We start from the raw sequence: 7980 nt of genomic DNA on the forward strand, positions 1-7980 counted from the left end.
AACTAAAGTGGGAGAGACAGACACCCGCTAGCCACCTTATGCAACTAGTGCATGTCAGTCGGTGGAACCTGTCTCACGTAAGCGTACGTGTAAGGTCGGTCCGGGCCGCTTCATCCCACAATACCGCTGAAGCAAAATAAGACTAGTAGCGGCAAGAAATTTAACAACATCTACGCCCACAACAAATTGTGTTCTACTCGTGCCAAGAGAACTACGCATAAACCTGGCTCATGATGCCACTGTTGGGGAACGTTGCAGAAAATAAAAAAAATTCTACGGTTTCACCAAGATCTATCTATGAGTTCATCTAGCAACGAGTGATCAGAGTGTGATAACCCACAAGTATAGGGGATCGCAACAGTTTTCGAGGGTAGAGTATTCAACCCAAATTTGTTGATTCGACACAAGGGGAGCCAAATAATATTCTCAAGTATTAACAGCTGATTTTTCAATTCAACCACACCTGGAAACTTAGTATCTGCAGCAAAGTGTTTAGTAGCAAAGTAATATGATAGTGGTGATAACGGTCACAAAGTAAAGACAGCAAAAGTAATGTTTTTGGTATTTTTGTAGTGATTGTAACAGTAGCAACGGAAATGTAAATAAGCGTAAACCAATATATGGAAAACTCGTAGGCACCGGATCAATGATGGATAATTATGCCGGATGTGGTTCATCATGTAACAGTCATAACATAGGGTGACACAGAACTAGCTCCAGTTCATCAATATAATGTAGGCATGTATTCCGTAAATAGTCATACGTGCTTATGGAAAAGAACTTGCATGACATCTTTTGTCCTACCCTCCCGTGGCAGCGGGGTCCTATTGGAAACTAAGGGATATTAAGGCCTCCTTTTAATAGAGAACCGGAACAAAGCATTAACACATAGTGAATACATGAACTCCTCAAACTATGGTCATCACCGGGAGTGGTCCCGATTATTGTCACTTCGGGGTTGCCGGATCATAACACATAGTAGGTGACTATAGACTTGCAAGATAGGATCTAGAACTCACATATATTCATGAAAACATAATAGGTTCAGATCTGAAATCATGGCACTCGGGCCCTAGTGACAAGCATTAAGCATAGCAAAGTCATAGCAACATCAATCTCAGAACATAGTGGATACTAGGGATCAAACCCTAACAAAACTAACTCGATTACATGATAAATCTCATCCAAGCCATCACCGTCCCGCAAGCCTACGATGCAATTACTCACGCACGGCGGTGAGCATCATGAAATTGGTGATGGAGGATGCTTGATGATGACGACGGCGATGAATCCCCGTCTCTGGAGCCCCGAACGGACTCCAGATCAGCCCTCCCGAGAGAGATTAGGGCTTGGTGGCGGCTCTGTATCGTAAAACGCGATGAAACGTTCTCTCTGATTTTTTTCTCCTCGAAAGCCAATATATGGAGTTGGAGTTGGCGTCGGAGGGCCACCAGGGGGCCCACGAGGTAGGGGGGCGCGCCCCCCACCCTCGTGGACAGGGTGTGGGCCCCCTGGTCTTCATCTTTGGCGAGTATTTTCTATTATTTATTCTAAGATATTTCGTGGAGTTTTAGGTCATTCCGAGAACTTTTGTTTTCTGCACATAAAACAACACCATGGCAATTCTGCTGAAAACAGCGTCAGTCCGGGTTAGTTCCATTCAAATCATACAAGTTAGAGTCCAAAACAAGGGCAAAAGTATTTGGAAAAGTAGATACGACGGAGACGTATCACCTCCCCCAAGCTTAAACCCTTGCTTGTCCTCAAGCAATTCAGTTGACAAACTGAAAGAGAAAAAGAAAAACTTTTACAAACTCTGTTTGCTCTTGTTTTTGTAAACATGAAAAGCCAGCATTCAAATTTCAGCAATTATTATGAACTAACCATACTCACAATAACACGTAGGTCTCACAATTACTCATATCAATAGCATAATCAGCTAGCGAGCCATAATAATAAAACTCGGATGACAACACTTTCTCAAAATAATCATAACATGATATAACAAAATGGTATCTCGCTAGCCCTTTCTGAGACCGCAAAGCATAAATGCAGAGCACCTTTAAAGATCAAGGACTGTCTAAACATTGTAATTCATGGTAAAAGAGATCCAGTCAAGTCATGCCCAATATAAACCAATCATAATGAATGCAAAGGACAGTGTGCTCTCTAGCGGGTGCTTTTTAATAAGAAGGGTGATGACTCAACATAAAAGTAAATAGATAGGCCCTTCGTAGAGGGAAGAAGGGATTTGTAGAGGTGCCAGAGCTCGATTTTTGAAATAGAGATAAATAATATTTTGAGCGTCATACTTTCACTGTCAACGCAACAACTATGAGATGGTTGTATCTTCCATACTACATGCATTATAGGCAGTTCCCAAACAGAATGGTAAAGGTTTATACTCCCCCTCCTCCACAAGCATCAATCCATGGCTTTCTCAAAACAACGAGTGCCTCCAACATTCAACGGGTCCCAGGGAGAGTTTTGTTTAATTATTTTGATTTGCTTTGATCTTTTTGGATCATGGGACTGGGCATCCCGGTTACCGGCCCTTTCTCGTGAATGAGGAGCGTAGTCCACTCCTCTTGAGAATAACCCACCTAGCATGGAAGATATAGGCAGCCATAGTTGCACATGAGCTGCTCGAGCATACAAAACAGAATTTCATTTGAAGGTTTGGAGTTTGGCACATACAAATTTACTTGGAACGGCAGGTAGATACCGCATATAGGAAGGTATAGTGGACTCATATGGAACAACTTTGGGGTTTAAGGAGTTTGGATGCACAAGCAGTATTCCTGCTTAGTACAGGTGAAGGCTACCAAAAGACTGGGAAGCGACTAACTGAGAGAGCGACAATAGCCGTAAACATGCATTAAAATTAATTCACACCAAATATAAGCATGAGTAGGATATAATCCACCATGAACATAAATATCATGAAGGCTATGTTGATTTGATTCAACTACATGCGTGAACATGTGCCAAGTCGAGTCACTCAATTCATTTAAAGGAGGATACCATCCTATCATACCACATCATAATCATCTCAATAGCATGTTGGCACGCAAGGTTAACCATTATAAATCATTGCTAATCAAGCATGGCACAAGCAACTATAATCTCTAAATGTCATTGCAAATACGTTTACTTCATAATAGCTGAATAAGGAACGATGAATCATCATATTTACAAAAACAAGAGAGGTCGAGTTCATACCAGCTTTTCTCATCCCAATGAGTCCATCATATATCATCATTATTGCCTTTCACTTGCACGACCGAACGGTGTGTATAATAATAAGAGTGCACGTGCATTGGACTAAGCTGGAATCTGCAAGCATTCAACTCAAGAGAGAAGACAAGTAATATGGGCTCTAAGTTAGATAAACAATCTTGCATATAAGAGCCACTTAGCATTTTCAATATAGTCTTCTCGACCCCCAAAGAAAGGAAAAGAAAAATAAAAACTATTTACACGGGAAAGCTCCCAACAAGCAAAAGAAGGACGGGAAATATTTTTGGGTTTTGTTTTTAATTCTACTACAAGCATGGAAAGTAGACTAACACTAATTTTTTTTGTTTTTCTTAAGGTTTATTAAACACACAAGAAGAAAGCAGGAAAAAGGAAAATAAACTAGAATGGATATTACAGTGAAAGAGTATGAGCACCGACATCTAGCAATGAGTGTGTGTGAACATGAATGTAATGTCGGTGGGAAATACGTACTTCCCCAAGCTTAGGATTTTGGCCTAAGTTGGTCTATTGCCAGGGATAACCTGGCTGATATCCGTAGGTGAAGCTGGGGTCGTACTGCGATGAAGAATAGTTGGGATCATAATGTGATGAAGAGGACTCTGACTGCCACTGGTTGGCAACCGCCTCAGGATCCCAAGCATAAACAGACATTCGTGGAGACTCCGGTTCCGAGGCTGGTGTAGGATTCCGATAGGCTTGAACAGCCGCCCACGGAACAATGTAAGTATGTGCAGACAAGTTAAACAAAGAGGGAGCAGGCAAAGTAATAGTCTCAGGGTGATGTTTATCAAAGTACAATTTATATTTAAGCGCCCCTTCGTGATTCTTAACAAGAAAATCATGTGTTACGATACTCTTATAATCTAAATAAGCATGGGGCAGCGCTGTTTCTTCTTTCTCCTCATGCCTAATAGGTTTTTCAAAATGTTCAGCTAGGCGTGAAGCATAAATACCTCCAAAGATGGGGCCCTTAGTACGGTTCATACTCAACCGTCTAGCAACAATTCCACCCATACTAACAGAGTTATTGCGGTATAAACCATGGAGCAAAATAATAATATTAGGAATACTAAGGTTCCCACAGTTCCCGCGACCAATCAAGCAACGACTAGCAAATAAGGCAAAGTAGCGTAAAACAGGGAAATGTATACTAGTAATTCTTGCATCAGAAACCTTCCTGGTTTCTCCCACAGTGATAGTGTCAATATAAGCTTCCACTTCATTACGGTGTGGTTCATCTAAAGAACCCTCGAAAGGTATTTTGCAAACCTCGCAAAATGCAGCTAATGTCATCTCCCTAGCAACATCATATAAAGCAACTACTCATACAAGTGCCTAGAGCACATATCAAGCATTAGAACTACTTGGAACCATATATATTTGACATGCAAGCTCAAGAACATGGTCACCTATGCAGCACAAATTTGCAATGAATAAAGCACTAGAAAAAAAACTAATTGGACAAATGGAGGAGTCACATACCAAGGAACAATCTCCCCAAGCAGTTTTGCGAGAGGTGCTTTGAGCAAGGAGATCGAAAATCGCAGCAAAAGTTGCTGGAACACGAGCTTGAGTTGGTTTTTCGGGTTTGTGCGAGACAGAGGAAGAAGATGGGTGCATGAATAAGTGGAGGAGGTCCACCATGGGCCCACGAGGCAGGGGGGCGCGCCCTCCACCCTCGTGACCAGGTGGCAGCTCCCCCCGCGGTAATTTTTGCACTAAAAATCCTTAAATATTCTCGAAAAAATCATATTAAATTGGCATGGCATTCTGAGGACTTTTATTTTCGGGATATTTTTATATTGCACGGATAAGTCAGGAAACAGACAGAAAAATACTATTTTACTTTATTTCTACTAAAGAACAGAAAATATAAAGAGGGTACAGAAGGTTGTGCTTCTAGTTTCATCCATCTCATGCTCATCAAAAAGAATCCACTAACAAGGTTGATCAAGTCTTATTAACAAACTCATTCCGATAATCATGGAACCGGAGAAATTTCGAATAACACTATGTTACCTCAATGGGGATATGGACATCCCCAACAATAAGTATATCATATTTCTTTTTGACAGTAGGAAGAGGAAATTCAAAACCTCCAAATATAATCAATGGAATTTTTCCAATAGAGTTGATACTATAAACTTGAGGTTGTTTCCTCGGAAAGTGCATCGTATGCTCATTACCATTAACATGAAAAGTGACATTGCCTTTGTTGCAATCAATAACAGCCCCTGCAGTATTAAGGAAAGGTCTTCCAAGAATAATAGACATACTATCATCCTCGGGAATATCAAGAATAACAAAGTCCGTTAAAATAGTAATGTTTGCAACCACAACAGGCACATCCTCATAAATACCGACAGTTATAGCAGTTGATTTATCAGCCATTTGCAAAGATATTTCAGTAGGTGTCAACTTATTCAAGTCAAGTCTACGATATAAAGAGAGAGGCATAACACTAACACCGGCTCCAAGATCACATAAAGCAGTTTTAACATAATTTCTTTTAATGGAGCATGGTATAGTAGGTACTCCTGGATCTCCAAGTTTCTTTGGTATTCCACCCTTAAAAGTGTAATTAGCAAGCATGGTGGAAATTTCAGCCTCCGGTATCTTTCTTTTATTAGTAATGATATCCTTCATATACTTAGCATAAGGATTTTTTTGAGCACATCAGTCAATCGCATACGCAAAAAGATAGGTCTAATCATTTCAGCAAAGCGCTCAAAATCCTCATCATCCTATTTCTTGGATGGTTTCAGAGGAAAAGGCATGGGTTTCTCAACCCATGGTTCTCTTTCTTTACCATGTTTCCTAGAAACGAAGTCTCTTTTATCATAACGTTGATACTTTGATTGTGGGTTATCAAGATCAACAGCAGGTTCAACTTCTACATCATTATCATTACTAGGTTGAGCATCATCATGAACATCATCATTAACATTTTCACTAGGTTCATGTTCATTACCAGATTGTGTTTCAGCATCAGACATAGAGATATCGTTTGGATTATCAGGTGGTTCAGCAATAGGTTCACTAGAAGTTGCACAGTTCTATCATTTTTCTTTTTCTTCCTTTTAGAAGAACTAGGTGCATCAATATTATTTCTTTGAGAATCTTGCTCGATTCTCTTAGGGTGGCCTTCAGGATACAAAGGTTCCTGAGTCATTCTACCAGTTCTAGTAGCCACTCTAACAGCATAATCATTTTTCTTACTATTCATTTCATCAAGCATTTCTTTCTGAGCGTTAAGTACTTGTTCTACTTGAGTGGTAACCATAGAAGCATGTTTGCTAACAAGTTTAAGTTCACCTCTAATATTATCCATATAATCACTCAAGCATTTAATCATAAAGGTATTCTGCTTTAATTGTCTACCAAAATAAGCATTAAAGTCATCTTGCTTAAACATAAAGTCATTAAACTCATCCAAGCACTGACTAGCAATTTTAGTAGGTGGGACTTCAACTTTATCATATCTATAGAGAGAATTTACCTTTACTACCTGTGTCGGGATATCGGGAGGTTCTTCAGTAAATAAGTAATTGAGATCATATACTTCTTCAACAGGCGGTAAATTAAGACCATGTATTTCTTCAATAGGAGGTAAATTCTTAACATCTTCAGCTTTAATACCTTTTTCGTTCATAGATTTCTTTGCCTCTTGCATATCTTCGGGACTGAGAAATAGAACACCTCTCTTCTTCGGAGTTGGTTTAGGAATAGGCTCAGGAGCTGGCTCAGGAGTTGGCTCGGGAGGTGGCTCAGGAGGTGCCCAATTATTTTCATTTGCCAACATATTATTCAATAAAATTTCAGCGTCATCCGGTGTTCTTTCCCTGAAAAGAGAACCAGCACAACTATCCAGGTAATCTCTGGAAGCATCAGTTAGTCCATTATAAAAGATATCAAATATTTTAGGTTTCTTAAGAGGATGATCAGGCAAAGCATTAAGTACTTTGAGAAGCCTCCCCCAAGCTCGTGGGAGACTCTCTTCTTCAATTTGCACAAAATTGTATATTTCCCTCAAAGCAGCTTGTTTCTTATGAGCAGGGAAATATTTAGCAGAGAAGTAATAAATCATATCCTGGGGACTTTGCACACAGGCAGGATCAAGAGAATTAAACCATTTCTTAGCATCACCCTTTAATGAGAACGGAAATATTTTGAGTATATAAAAGTGGCGCGATCTCAGATTATTAGTAAACAGGGCAGCTATTTCATCTAACTTACGAAGATGTGCCACAACAGTTTCAGATTCATAGCCATAAAAAGGATCAGATTCAACCAAAGTAATTATATCTGGATTAACAGTAATATCATAATAATCCTGATCAGGAACACAGATAGGTGAAGTAGCAAAAGCAGGGTCGGGTCTCATCCTACCTCTAAAAGATTCCTTACTCCACTTAATTAGTAACCTCTTACGTTCAGGTTTATCCGGACAAGCAAGAATAGCTTCATAAGATTCATTATTAAAAAGATAACCCTCAGGAATAACAGGCATAAGTTCATCATCACTAACATCATCGTGTTCAGGTTCACTAATTTCTCTTTCTCTAGACTTAGAAATTTGCTCATCTAGAAATTCACCAAGTGGCACAGTAGTATCAAGCATAGAAGTAGTCTCATCATAAGTATCATGCATAGCAGAAGTGGCATCATCAATAACATGCGACATATCAGAATTCATAGCAGTAGTAGGTTTAGGCGTCG

The sequence above is a fragment of the Triticum aestivum genome, chromosome 4A (genome assembly GCF_018294505.1).
Source record: "Triticum aestivum cultivar Chinese Spring chromosome 4A, IWGSC CS RefSeq v2.1, whole genome shotgun sequence".
NCBI classification, from domain to species: domain Eukaryota; kingdom Viridiplantae; phylum Streptophyta; class Magnoliopsida; order Poales; family Poaceae; genus Triticum; species Triticum aestivum.